Source organism: Castor canadensis, chromosome 5 (genome assembly GCF_047511655.1).
Source record: "Castor canadensis chromosome 5, mCasCan1.hap1v2, whole genome shotgun sequence".
Taxonomy (NCBI): Eukaryota; Metazoa; Chordata; class Mammalia; order Rodentia; family Castoridae; genus Castor; species Castor canadensis.
This window is the reverse complement of record NC_133390.1, coordinates 38,184,608-38,199,515: the sequence shown is the minus strand read 5'-3', so window position 1 is coordinate 38,199,515 and position 14,908 is coordinate 38,184,608. Positions and strand designations below refer to the sequence as shown.

General features: G+C 32.7%; 1 protein-coding gene across 3 annotated transcripts in view; it reads right to left on the bottom strand.

Annotated features, from left to right (window-relative positions):
* Nucleotides 1-14,908, bottom strand: part of Cadm2 (cell adhesion molecule 2) — a 1,035,444-nt gene that overhangs the window by 671,523 nt on the left and 349,013 nt on the right. The gene's annotated exons all lie outside the window — the stretch shown is intronic.

Below are 14,908 nucleotides of genomic sequence, written 5' to 3'. Positions count from 1 at the left end.
ACAGATGTGTTTATATAGTACCTGCCTATGTCTATTGAACAAAGGTTTCATTTAATTCCAGGTACTTCAGATGGGGGAATGTGGGCAACTGCAGATACAGTTACTTGGTTATTCATATGAAGAATCTAGCAATTTCCTCAAAAAAAGGATATTTTTGATAAGTGAAAATTGAGGACTATCTTGAAATGTATAAAGGAGACATACTCTTTTATTTCAAATTGTAGTCTCTGAGAAGTAGAGTTGTTTGGATATACTCTACTTTCTTCAGCAAATATGTAGCTATCCTTGAGCAGAGGAACATTTGACTTTAAGGAGGTGAGATGTAATGATGGTAGGGAGATCTGAATTTTACCATATGACTAATCTCATTGGACAAGTCCTGTAATTTGCTGGAGGTCCAACCAAAAGTTGTGTGGGCTTGTTTCTGTAAGCATTCCCAAGGCTGATGTTACTCTAAATCCTATCTATAGATGTTGCTATTAAACAGTTCCACATAATGGCCTTTTTCAGATAACTGAAATTTAGAAAACATTGTCTCCTCTTGATATGCAATACATATGTTCTTGGTTTTTTAAGAGATAACAGAGATGGGTAGCTATCTATAGAATGTTCAGTAACAAGAGTTTTGGTGGAATTAGTTTCTCAGAAAGCTTTATTCCCTTATTTACCTTATATCCAAACACATTTTTGGAACTGATGCTTGCTAATGTAAGGTTTTGGGAATGGGGTGGTTCCTACACTCTCCAATTGTGTGCTGACTAGAAGCAGAAGATATCAAGACCCTATGCAATGCTGTCACTGAAAGATGGAAGGAACTTAGACCTTAGATGTCAAAAAAGCCACCTTCTGATATTCAACACTGACATTGAAAGAAAAGTCTACTATGTTGAGCCACTGTAATTTAGGCCATTATTTGCTCTAATTGCAAAATCATAGGGCCTTCACTATGCTCAGCAATTATTGATCAGGTAATGCATTTATAGATTATTCAGCACAGTTAATTTTTTTTATTGGAAGTTGATAGGTTGACTCAGCCCTTGAACTTTAGGCTCCTAGTTAAGCAAATAAAAATCAATGTAAACAATAATAATAAAAAGAAAGTACACATTACACCAGTCATCTCTAACTAGGGACTTCTCACTCGACCATTCAAATGTTTTCTTTGTCCTACTTCTTTGAAAACCTTATAAAAGTTTAGCTCTCAATTCTCTCTCCTCTTCTGAAGTACTAAACTGACTTCAGTCCATTGCTGCCCAATTCTTGAATCATTAGACGCTCAAATAAACTCTTTACTCTAGATTTTCCTAGTTTAATGTTTTAAAAGTACCTACTACAGATCAGGCTATATACAAGTTCCTTGAGATAAGAGATGACTATGAACCATTTCTTTACTTATTATCTAGACAAGAAAGAGGTGAATACATGCAGAATTATAAATGATGTACAGTGTGCTGGTGTAGTAAGGAGTATACATGCAGGTGGCAGCATGAGTAAAGACAACTGATGAGAACTGCTATGGTAAGGAAGTGACATTGAGGATGGCTTGGTTAGCTCTATCAAGGTGAATAAGTTGAGTTGGGAACACTAGCTCATATCAATACTCCTTTTAATCTCCAATAAAATGTAATCAGTACTGGACCAAGGAAGTGACAATACAGATGTCAGAAAAGGTGATACCCTTGTAAAAAAAAATTGAGATGTAAAACCAACTTATGTTTATGTGCATTTCTGACAGAAATTTTTTGTGTGTATGCATTTTTCAATTATTTGCATGTATAAGGTATTAGAATTATCATATTATCAGAAGACCTATATGGAATGGCATATTGCAAGAATGAATTGAAATTATTTATTAGAGAATTTCTGTTATGATTTGCTTCACAGGATTTCATAGTTTACCTGACAAACTACCATTTATGCTTAAATATAGCAACATAGATTTATTTTAAAAGGAAATTTCTGGCTTCATAGATATTGAATCACATCTTTTGCAGCACTTGTTAAATGACAGGTATGATGGACAACACTCCTGACACCAAGGTAAATAAAATTTTTTCTCCATTTACTTATTGTCTATTAGAAGGTTTGGGAGGATATTAGTTTCTCCTTTTTCCCCCTCAAAAATGTTCATGTTTACATTGGTCTGGAATAGAGAGAATCAGAGAAATGAATGCAGTCCTTATCTAAGGAAAGACAGCTTTGTTATCATTATTGTCAGGCTAGTAGTAGACTCTGCTCCATCTAATACAAATAATTCCTTTCACTGACTCATAATTTAGCCAAAGACTGCTCTCAACACATCTGAGCATATCTGATATCCAAGATATTGCAATCCATTCATTGCATTGATCATTTTCATTACATGAATATTGTTCCTGCTCCTTTAATCCCTATCTTTGCTCTGCATTGCAGTATTTCCTTATGTTGTTTAAAACTGCTCTCTCTAGCTTTATGGATGCAATGCAATGCTGTATTGAGAATGATTTTTCATGGACTTGAGTTATTTTGAAAATCCCAACCAAAAGATAATATGAATAGACAGAGATTAATCCATTTCTTTTAGAAAGCCTGCCTTTTTGTCCCAGGGAAATATGCTCATTTGCATGGTTGAAATATAGCATACTGAGTTCCTTAGCCCCTTCCACCCTTCTCAGTCAAGCCTAACACCCATGAATCAGCAGCAAGAGTAATGAGGCTGTGAAAGAAGATGTCCTGGTGGGAAGATTTTGCCAGGTCCCTTAGGACTCTTGAGACAATAATTTATATTTGTTTGAGTTTACACAAAACCATTGTCACATTATAAAATGTTTCAGAAATGACAAACTGCCACACTGCTGGTGATTGTGCACAATTTCACATGAAATGCAACTCACTATCTACAAGATTCTTTACTATTTGCAGCTTCAGTGTTTCATTGAAATCAATGTTTGGTTAACCAGGCACTAAAAAACGCTCTTAGTCTTAAGTCATCCATTTCTGTACCATCCTAATAGTATGCTCTTAATTTACAATTAACTTAACAGCATGCAACAAATATGTCTTAATAATGAGTATTTCTTATGGATGTTATGCATAAATAGCTTTTCTAAGATTGGTGCTCAGTTTCTCTCAAATTCATTATCAATTTTATTGGCTATGCAATTTCTTTCCTTTGGTCAATCACTATTTAAATTGGCTAGTCTAATGCATCATAGCAAATGATTTTCAAAAATCATTACGCTGAGCAAAATGCATATTCAGCTCACAGAGTTTTAATTGACCTCAGTCACACCTCCCCATGGCTCTCTAGACAATCCGTCTAGTTTGCTTTTCTCATTTCACTAAACTGAATACACAAGCTACATGGTACTCTGGTTTTGAGCTATATTATCTCTTTGAAAAGGAATGAAAAAGAATTCTGCTATTAATAAGATTGGATTTAGCTTGGCCAAGAAATTCTTAGATACAGATTTCTAGAAAGCAATTTCAAAATTGTGAATTACAGTGGTTCGCAAATGGGTTTACTTGAGACATTAAGTCAAATCTGCAAACATTTTTGATTGTCACAAGTTGGGGAGGGGTTTTGCCACCATTTAGTGGGGAGAGGGGTAAGACATTGATAAACTTAGTACAATGCATAGTCAGTCTCCCAGAACAAAGAATAAACTTACTAAAATGTCAACAGTACAAAGGTTGCCCTAACTTGGTCTATTTCGTCCTATAAAACTGCATTTGAAGTACATAAAGGCAGACCATAAAATCTGCTGTGAAGTCAGAGAAATTTGAGTCCACAATCTGTTATGGTCTCCTGCCCTCATTTTGATGCTCCAGGCTAAGGTTGCTATCCGGTTACCATCTTATCAATCTCTGTTATGACCTACTTCCTTAGAATTTCTTTTTATCTTCCCAATCATAGTTAATATCTTTAAATAGTACACTCTGTACTGAATTTTGCCATTGGTAATTTACACGGGAAAAATGACGTGGCATTTTCCTGCACTGTGCTACTTTCCTAGCTATGAAATATGAGTGCATTTTAATGTGATCCTTGTGAAGACAGTATAATACAGATGCATAATACATTTGAAAGTAAGATAGGCAGGGTTAAAGTTCAAGTTCTGCTATTGCTCAGGTATGATATTCCAGATCTTGTATTTAACATTTGTTAGATGGTATGAGTGATTGCTCCACCTTAAGACATGTGCAAAAATTAAATAGAATACTTTTACATGTAGAATAGTAACCTATTCTACGTATTCAAAACTAAATGCTAATTATCTTATCATTGATACTTGGTCTATATGCAAAGCATGATTCCAATAATAAGAATTTGGTGTAAATTAGATGTAAAGGATAAAAAATTTGTGGAAGTCAGATAAAAGAAATACATATAGAGAGATATATAATATAAAGATGCTTCATAGACATAATATTTTTTTGTCTCTGAAAGTTAATGTTTAACATTCTAACAGTGCCTTTTTTCTGAGTTTGGTGCCAGATTCTATAATTTGCTACTTAAGATCATATTCAGTTAACAAACCTTTTTCAAAATTAAGCTAATAGTGGTTAGATCTTTCATAATTTTAGATTTTTTATCCATGTAAGTTGAAATTTCAATATAATAAAAGAATATTTAGTTGAAAGTTAACAATAAAATGAATTTAAGATGATCTCAATGTAAATGCAAAATTAAAAAAAAATCCAGTAGTTTTGTGATCAGAGAAGAACTAGTGCTACCTCATTCAGGTACCTTTATATCAGCAGTAAATGGAAAGCCAGCTACATCACGTTCTTCTGATTCAATTTATCTTTAAATGAGCTTTTCAGAATATTGAGGAAGCCATTCAAAAATATACTACAACTTGCTTAATTTTATATCATAAATAAAAAAGTCCAGCTGCTCTATAGCATTCACCAATATTGTTAATTTTATATTGTTTTGGCCTTGCACTATCTGAACAGTGCTTGGCATGTAGCAAATACCTAGTGAATTCTTATTAAATAAATGAAAGATTTGAATAAAAATGTTTTGTCAATGAATAAATCTGTACAATTTGAGAGAAAAGTATCTACATACAATGTTAATACAACCTTTAGGACTTTTAGAAAAGTATAAGTCTCTCTCTCCCTCAGGTGCTCTTTATACAATTACATATTCTCTTAAAATAATCACATGCACATAAACCAATGCAATCACACATCTTTCTTTGCCTCTTCACTAGTCTGTACTTTGATTTTACATAATATATGTTTTGACATATGAATGTCAGTTTTCTCAAATTTCATGTGTGTATTAAGAATTTTCCATATATAAGTTGGTTTAGACATTATTGAATAATTTCATATCTATTCTGTCATCCCTACTAATGACAAAAATAAAGGTATGTCTAAAAAGTTGGCATGCCAAATTCTAGTATTCTTTTATTTTTTTCATTATGACCTTTTCTTAAAAAAAAATTGAAAAATGAAGAATAATATATTCATACTTTGAGTTTGGATTGGAAATTATGTATATAAGAACATAGGTATAATTTTATACCTCAGTGGTGCGAACAGAAATCTAACATCTATTGAAATTATAAGATAAATATTTTCATTTTTTTGCAATAGTTAATATATAGCTGTATGATTCAAATGGTAAAATTTTTTATAATAGTTAATATATTGCTGTATGATTCAAATGGTCAAATTTTCATTATAAAGCATAGACAAATAATTACCTAATCCTTCACTAATTTCAAGTGCATTGATTTGGGAATTTGAAAAATATTGAGTGGAAAGAAACCAAAATCAAGATATCTAATGAATATGCTTTTACCATCGAGTGAGAAATCAATTTATGTTACAATACTATATAATGAAGGAGAATGTGAAATGACTGGCACTTTGGAAAACAAAGAAAAACAAAAATCTTTAATAAAGACTTTATGATAAAATATCCCATCTCAAAAATCAATCAGAAAAACAAATACTTTAGTGGAAATAAATTTTATGGAATTCATTCAAGCAAAAAATAAAACACTGAATTATTTCTCTGAAGCTCTAAATCCCTGTGTGTTTACATGTGAATAAAGGAGTGAGGGGAAAAATTTGAAGTGGGAAGGAACAAAGATGAAATTAAACAGAAAAATTATAGCACCAATTGTCATCTTCATAAATTTTCCTACAAAGCAATTAAAAGGGAGGAAATTGCCTAACTGTGTTGCTTTCATCAAATGCTCTAGGAGCATGGAATCCTGCTGCATGCTTTTTTTTTTTAGTTATAAAAGCCACGACTTCAACTTCCCTAAGGGGAGCTTGAACTTTGGAATGCTCCTCAATGGAATATGCCTGTTCTCTTCAATTCTTCACGTATAAAAATATCTCCATGCTATTATCCAGAGCCACCAATATATGCATGAAGTCATTTTATTAGAAGATCTCAAAGAATAGATTGTTCTCAGTCTATTTAAGATCAAGTGAATATGTGTGAAGAATTTAAAGATAAAGAAGCTTTCAAGACTGATACATGTGGAAAAATTCATTGTTAACTGACTTGAGAACTTCTGTTAAGGATTCACTAGTATTACATTTAAATCTCTGTGAAGCTTACCTAATTCTGTGAACAGCAACAAATTATTGTGCTTGATTATTTGAGAAAAAGGAGTTACAGTACTTTAATAAAAAAAGCACATGGATGCTATAGTTCCACAGAATATAGCCTTATTTGAGAAGTTAACTTGGAGGTGTCATTATCCTTTAACCATTTGAGAAAGAAATAAATTTTCTTTCAAATTTATAAAAGTGCAAATATCAAAAATGCATAAACATGTTCCAGAGACTGTGAAAACAAACCTCAATAGTTTTTGCCCTCCCTCCTGTGAATCTGAACAACATAGTTCAATACAGGAAACAAGAAAACAAACACCATGATCACCCAATCAACTATGTCTAAGACAAACCAAAAATAAACCTACTCAGTCCTAGTCCCCCAAATAAGCAAAACTTTGAATGGACATTTCGAGGCTGAATTCTCAATTAAAACAAACTTCATCCCTGACATTGTAAGGTGATAATCATAACAAGAAATTTATTGTTTCACCATCATTAACATATTAATATATACTTTTTAACTTAGATAATCTTGCAGTTATTTTCCTGTGTTTTTAGTTGGCAAGATAGTTCTTGTAAGTCAAAATTCAAAAATTAAAACTCAAAATTTACACATAAATAACCTGCTTTTTGTGTTCTAAATGGGTTTGTCTTCTATAATTACTCCCACAATACAGAAGATGACAAAACTTAATTGATATGTATGGATTCTATGAAGTTGTGTTAGATATATCAGAATAACATATCCTTATAAAATGGACTCTATTACTGTAATTATTAATTATATACCTTTTAGGAATTCTAGTCTATATTGAGAATTTGTAGGTTACCTGTATATTTTTATCCTAAGGAATAAAATACCATAATTTATTATTATTTCTGCTTAGACGTAAACATGTTTAAGGAACAGAATAATCAAAGGTACCTTTAACTATGGCTTAATTCTTTCTTATAATCTTTTGCTATTTTATGTGTTTTATGATGTGTGCAGTGTGGTCTTCAAATTAGGAGTGCACAATAAATAATTATTCCAGAGAGTAAAGTCACAAGAATGTCAGAGATCCACAAATTAGACAAAAGTGTATCCTCACAATTCTTATATACTTTTGCTTGAGGAGATAATACACTGAGAGAACAATATTCTGAATCACACTTTAAAGGGCACTCCTCAAATATAGCCAACTCTCACCCATGAAAACTTTTGGTTAATTTAGAAACACTTTTCCAAGTTTGTGGAACTTGACATACTTGTGAACAGCTGAACAATTCCGGTATTCCCTCAGCCTGTGCAGTAAACTTTACATATGTGAGGAGCATACTCTTGTCAGGTCTTATTCAGGCAGCTTTTCATAGCCTGTGTGTTCCCTGATCAAAATGAGCAGGTGGTTAAATATTCAAGGTCACATGAGGGACAAAGATTAATGTAATTCAAGGAACAATGGAGTGAAGATTTTAAAAATATAACAAGACTTTATTCTTTTATCCTATTTACTCTCTTTTAACAATCTAAAGAAGCTCCAGCTATTCACTTTCATTATTCATTATTGTTTATTTTATAGGATATTTTAATTTCAAAATATGTATTAGTTCCTGCTCTGTGGCAAACAATATCAGCTGATGGAAACCACAGTGCAAGTTCAAACAAAAATACTTCAACTCAGCAAAGATGACTTCTTTTTTCAGTTCAATCATGCGAAATTTAGAAATATTTTATTTGAGTAAGTGTCTGGAATATGGTTGATCAAACAGTCAACAGATTTAAGGAATATATTTATAAAATGTTCACATACCCTTCATGAAGGAAGTACTAACTGGTAAACATAAAAAGGTAGAATCAACATATGAAATCATATACTTGGTTCAGAATATCTGAGTCTTACCTTTCAAATAATTTTGGAGAATTTTTTTCTTGTTCTTTGAAAACATTTTCTGTTTGATCATAGCTGTATGCAAAATACTGCCAACAGTCTTTCTAGTCAAGTAGCTCATGATCCAATTAATGACCCTTGTTTTACATTACCCCTGTTCTACCATCTAAATTTAAGTCATCTTTCAACACTCAGTTCACAAAACACTTCCTTCCTTCCTGAAGTTGAGGAATTATCTAATCACTCACCTCCCATTTCTGTTTTCTAATAAACTTACTTGCTAGAACCTTCTGTTCTAGAGGACAATAGCTTCTTGCCACACTTAATCATTTATGGTCTTTATCTTTCTGCTAAACTAAGTCTACTGTGAGGTTATACATTTAACTGACACTTCCATGCCCACACTCACTTTTAAGTCTTAAGTCATTAAGTCATTAAGGTCATAATATTGTTTTGAAATTAAGAATTAAATAACTGAATATTAGTTTTGGTACTTTGGAGAACCCATATATAAGATCAATTAACAAAGAACTCCCTATTCAAACCAATTAATCTAATTAGGTAAAATTCTAGTTAGCATAAGTGAAGACATACAAAAGCACATCTCAAAGAGATAGGGTACAAATTGATTATTTCAGCAGGTATCCTGGTGTACCAATCTGTTTTGAAGTGTTAGATTCCAGCACAAGACACTGTATATCTGGTAACAGCATGACAGCAATGAATGCTTGAGAAAGTAAAGGTATTGAGCAATAGGGAAAGATGACAAGGATGCATTAAAAGTGGGAACTAACAGAACAAGATGACTACTTTTCTTAGTTTATAAAATTGCTTGGCAATAACCCAGCTTGGAGGGAAGCTCTCTGGAAGTAAATAGTCTTGAAAGTACAAGGGTGAATATTTTTAAATTTTGAAGTAAAAGACTCTTCTGTAGCTGTAGATGTAGTAACTAGTCTGAATTTGGGCCTGTAGGTAGAGTTTTCAGCATCCTCTTTTCTAGAGTACTTTTAATGCCTGAATCAAAAGTCACTGTAATATAATACTAAACAAAAAATATCAGAGTTGGATCCAGAAATTACTTGGGAAGATTTTGAAGTGTGTTCTCCATGCTTCACTGCTTTTTTTTCAACATCTCTTCTCAGTTTTGACAGTATGCTCTCTCCAAATGCACATGGGTTTCTATGTCTGCTTGTTGAAGCATGAGTTAGACAAAACGAATGAACTGTAGAAGCAAATAATTTTCAGGGAATCCTAGCATGGCTATCTTATCTCTGCATGTCATTGTGCTATTATTTTACCTTGATTTTCAGTATGCTTTTAAAAATGTGCATAATAGTTTTTCAGTCTTATTGGTAGCCTTGACATTTTGTAATAAACAATGCATTCTATGCACCAGCTGGCCCATCACATCCTACAGAGATGCTCTGCCTGTGTAAATTCAGCATTTTTCCTATACTCTGGTACCTAACTCCTTTTCTTCAAACTTGATTGTATCCTCTGTCATCACACTTTGCTCATTGGTTGGTTATGATGTTTGAAAAATACTTGTTAAAGTTCTTTAATATGTTAGAATTTATGCCTTCCCAATATAATGTTTGCATATCCTTTGTAAGAATGTGAATCAACAGGGTACTCTCTCTAGGGAACCCTCCAGCTTTGGGGGCTCCATTTTCCCTCTTTATACATTTCTACCCCAATAACTCTCCCACTTTTCACTTAAAACCAAAGTATGTGAATCAACCGGTAAACCAACATGTTATAACCAATATAATAAAAGTTAGTATCTTAATGAAATAAGAAAGGTAAGGGTCTAGATTATACCCTTAAATTATGCCGTTAGAGCCATAGATTGTATCCATAAGGCCCTCCTTTACTACTGATTGAAGTATGTGTTGAGGGTTAGGGAATGTGAACACAAGTTTTAATGATACAATTGTGTCTTGAGCAAAGTGTCATTAATTGACAAATTGTGAAGGAATCAAAGATGGGGTAGGGTCCTTGTTAAAAGAGAAAAGAATTAAAACATGTTTTCAAGACTCTCAATTTTGACATGAATTGGTTACTAATCAAAACAAGAAAAGTCCAAATAGCCCAATTAAGCATATCTTCTTTGGTTTTCAGATTCATATAAAAGAATATGGTGTTGTTAATGTAAAATAAACATGGAAAAGGAAAATGTAAGACTTCAAGAGGTAGTACATACTTTCAAATCAGACATATACATTCTATGACATAAAATCAAATTTCCCTGGTATCTAAAAGTTGCCTGATAAATACTATATACCTTTTTTTATTTGCAATGTACCTTTTTGAAAGCCTGGAATATTGACATGTCCACTTAACCTTTACTAATATTCATTCTCTGATGCAAAAATGTATTAAACCAAAATTGTCAACTATCTCAAGCTTCTTCTCTGAAATTATTTCAGGAAAGAGTTTGATAATAAATTTCTTTATTTTTAAAAATTATACAGAAACTTAAATATAAATAATTTTTTGTATTTTATAATAGAAGATAGTGACTGAAACAGATCTTAAAATTTGTGTCTGAGAATTTGAACAAATATGTTTATTTCTTTTGAAACATACTAATACCTAGTGAGTTAATTTGAGAGGACTTAAAGTTATAGTGTTATCTTAGAAAAATTAGCTCCTGGAATATTTTTTTAAAGATAGTTTGCTTCTTTGCATTACTCAATGCTACTTAAAATTTCCAGCATATCAGAGGATAGGAGGGTGAAACAGGTCCTACCTGGGGGAACGGGGGTGGTAACAGAGAGGGGATTGGGACTAAAGGGTGTGTGAGGGTGAATACACACTGTGTACATGTGTATGTAAATGGAAAAATGAGACCTGTTGAAACTATTCCAGGAATGGGAGAGGAAGGATAAAGGAGAATAGTGGAGGGATGAATTCAACTCTGATAAGAACTTTTGTAAATGCCACAATGTATCCCCACCCAGCACAACAATAAAAAATGTCAAGTACTTATTAAAACAAAAATGATTATATGCTCCTAGCCTCTAATCATTACTATTAAGCATATTTTTACACCATAATAAGCAAAATGATTTAAAATTAACATCTAGTTTACAGAGCTTAATTTTTGTCCTATTTTCATATTTTATGGTTTAATGTATGCACATTATAAATAATGAGAGTCCTATTTAAGTGATTTCTTCCTAAAGGTAAAATGTTAGGACAATCTAAATTTGAATTGAGGTTTATTTCTTTTTTAAATAACAACTGCAATATCCCCCACAATCTAGAATTGACAGGAGCTAGGCAACATGAAATTATATTTGTTAATTTTTGTATGTGGTTTTTAAGCTTTCAAGATTTTTTAAACAATTGGTGTCTACCATTTTCTGAATATTCCAGTGTTAATCTCTTCCTACTCTTTGGTCATAGCCATTATGAGTTTTTTTGTTCTTCCTCCAAAACTAAATGCACAGAGAATAACTAGGACTCCCTGCCTTTTCTCCGTACTGTTGTGCTTAGTAAAAGGCAGTACTTTGTAAAAATTACTTCATTATAGAAAACAGAACAAAGCACAAGTGAGTTTCATGTGACGATGAATGATTATCATGAAATGACCAACTAAGCCATTCAAGTTTTTTAATATGTGTATTTGCATTCTGTTTGAGGTGGATATAAACAAAGAAAAATACACTGCCTCATCCTACAAGTATATTGCCCTTATTCTGTGAGGAATTTCAAGGTAGCACAGTAATACACATACATATCTATATATGTTTGTATATACAGTACTATATATACATATGTACAGTAGCATATACATATGTATGTGTGCTTATTTCATTCTCTATTGGAAACTATTTAAATAGTTGTGTAAAATTTTCATGGCAACTTATCAGGACTACTGAGAAAGTTTTAATAAAGAGTTCAGGGGTACTAAGACAGTTGTAATAAAGAGTTCAACACCTTAACTTAAATACAACTATAAATTATAATTGCATTTCCTTTAAATGCAATTTGGTTTTTCCATAACTTGTTGAAATATCTTCTTCATGACCTGATGGTGTGAGTACTTCTTTTTCTAACTTTTTCTATTGTGAAATAATCTATAATTTATAGAAACACCAGTAGGAAGAACTTTCCTATGTTCTTCTTTCAGATGCTCCAATTTTGAACATTTTATTCCATTTGTTTTTTAATATTCTCCCTGTATAAAATATTTGCATATTTATGTTTTTCTGAACAATTTGAGATTAAGGTATTTTAAGCAGACATGATAACCATTACTCCCAAATATTTTTGACTAAAAAAGACAATTTCGTATATAACCAGTCCAGTTATGAATATCTATTAATTCAAATATATATACTTGATCTAATTAAAAGATTACTCAAGTTTCACTTTACAGCAATTATTTCTTTTATAGCAAAAGGATCCAAACCCAGGAAAACAAGTTATAGTTTGCATCAATTTTCATGCCTCTAAGCTTCTTTCAATTTCAGTTTGTCAATTTTTCCTTGACTTCATGACTTTTATTTTATTTTGGATCTTTTTAATAATTAAATGTTAGTGATTTGGTAGAAAGTTCTGCGATTGATTTTTTTATATGACCAGATGAATTTTCCATAGGAATAAAATAGAAGCCATAGTACGTACTAACTGCATTCTATCCCTTTGAAATAAAAATATATTAGAAGGAAATATGCTGAAATTTTTATTCTCCTGTTTTTCATCAAACTTTTATTCACAATGGTTGCACCCATTGATGAGTTCTGACTGAATCAATCATTGTTATTGTTGTTATCAAATGGTGTTTTTCTATTTCAATCTTTATTCATTAGCTGTTTTTTTCCTATAACAAAAAGCTTTCTTGTCTCACAATGGAGTCATTCATTCACTTATTTTTGTCAGTATGGATTTAGACATTCTTATTTATTAAGGAGCATTTAATCTATCATATCTATTACTTAGTTTATTGTTCAAATTTTCCTTAATTTTTGGCTTGCAGTAATTATTATTGTTTGGGTATATTCTTTCTTTTTTTTATTCATTTATTCACATGTGCATACATTATTTGGGTCATTTCTCCCCCTCAACCCCCTCCATCCTCTCACAGGAAGGTCCAGTTCTGCCTTTATCACTAATTTTGTGGAAGAAAAGAGACAAGCATAATAAGGAAGACAAAGTTTTTGCTAGCTGAGTTAAGGATAGCTACACAGAAATATTCCTAGCATTGCTTTCCTGTACATGTGTTATGACCCATGTTGATTCATCTATAACTGATTTTTACACTGGTTACTGATCTCCTTCTCATGATAACCTCTGTCACTTTAAGGTTTCTGTATTGGCTCCTCTGGAGTGGGGACATTAAACGCTTTCATGTTTTGGGTTTTCTACCTTTCCTATATCTCCCATATGTGCTATCCCCTTGTCATGTGATCCCAGTCCAACCACATTGCTGCATTTGCCCTAGATGTAAAGTCCGCATATGAGGAAGAACATATGATTTTTGGTCTTCTAAGCTCGTCTGACCTCGTTCAGAATGATGTCCTCTAGTTCCATCCATTTACCTGCTAATGATAAGATTTCATTCTTCTTCATGGCTGAGTAAAATTCCATTGTGTACAAGTATCACATTTTCTCTATCCATTCATCAATAGTGGGGCATCTTTGTTGTTTCCATAACTTGGCTTAACATGGGTGTCAGGTGCCTCTGGAGTAAAAGTGTTGCATTCCTTTGGGTATATTCCCAGGAGTGGGATTGCTGGCTCATATGGTAGGTCTATGTTTAGATTTTTAATGAGTCTCCAAATTTTTTTCCAGAGTGGTTATACTAGCTTGCATTTCCACCAGCAGTGGATTAGGGTTCCTTTTACCCCACATCCTCGCCAACACATATTGTTGGTGATGTTTTTGATGATGGCTATTCTAACAGTGGTGAGGTAGAATCTTAGTGTGGGTTTGATTTGTATTTCCTTTATGGCTAGAGATGGTGACCATTTTTTTTTCATTTTTCCTTTATTATTCATATGTACATACAAGGCTTGGTTCATTTCTCCCCCCTGCCCCCACCCCCTCCCTTACCACCCACTCCGCCCCCTCCCTCTCCCCCCCAATACCCAGCAGAAACTATTTTGCCCTTATTTCTAATTTTGTTGTAGAGAGAGTATAAGCAATAATAGGAAGGAACAAGGGCTTTTGCTGGTTGAGATAAGGATAGCTATACAGGGCATTGACTCACATTGATTTCCTGTGCGTGGGTGTTACCTTCTAGGTTAATTCTTTTTGATCTAACCTTTTCTCTAGTACCTGTTCCCCTTTTCCTATTGGCCTCAGTTGCTTTAAGGTATCTGCTTTAGTTTCTCTGCGTTAAGGGCAACAAATGCTAGCTAGTTTTTTAGGTGTCTTACCTATCCTCACCCCTTACTTGTGTGCTCTCGCTTTTATCATGTGCTCATAGTCCAATCCCCTTGTTGTGTTTGCCCTTGATC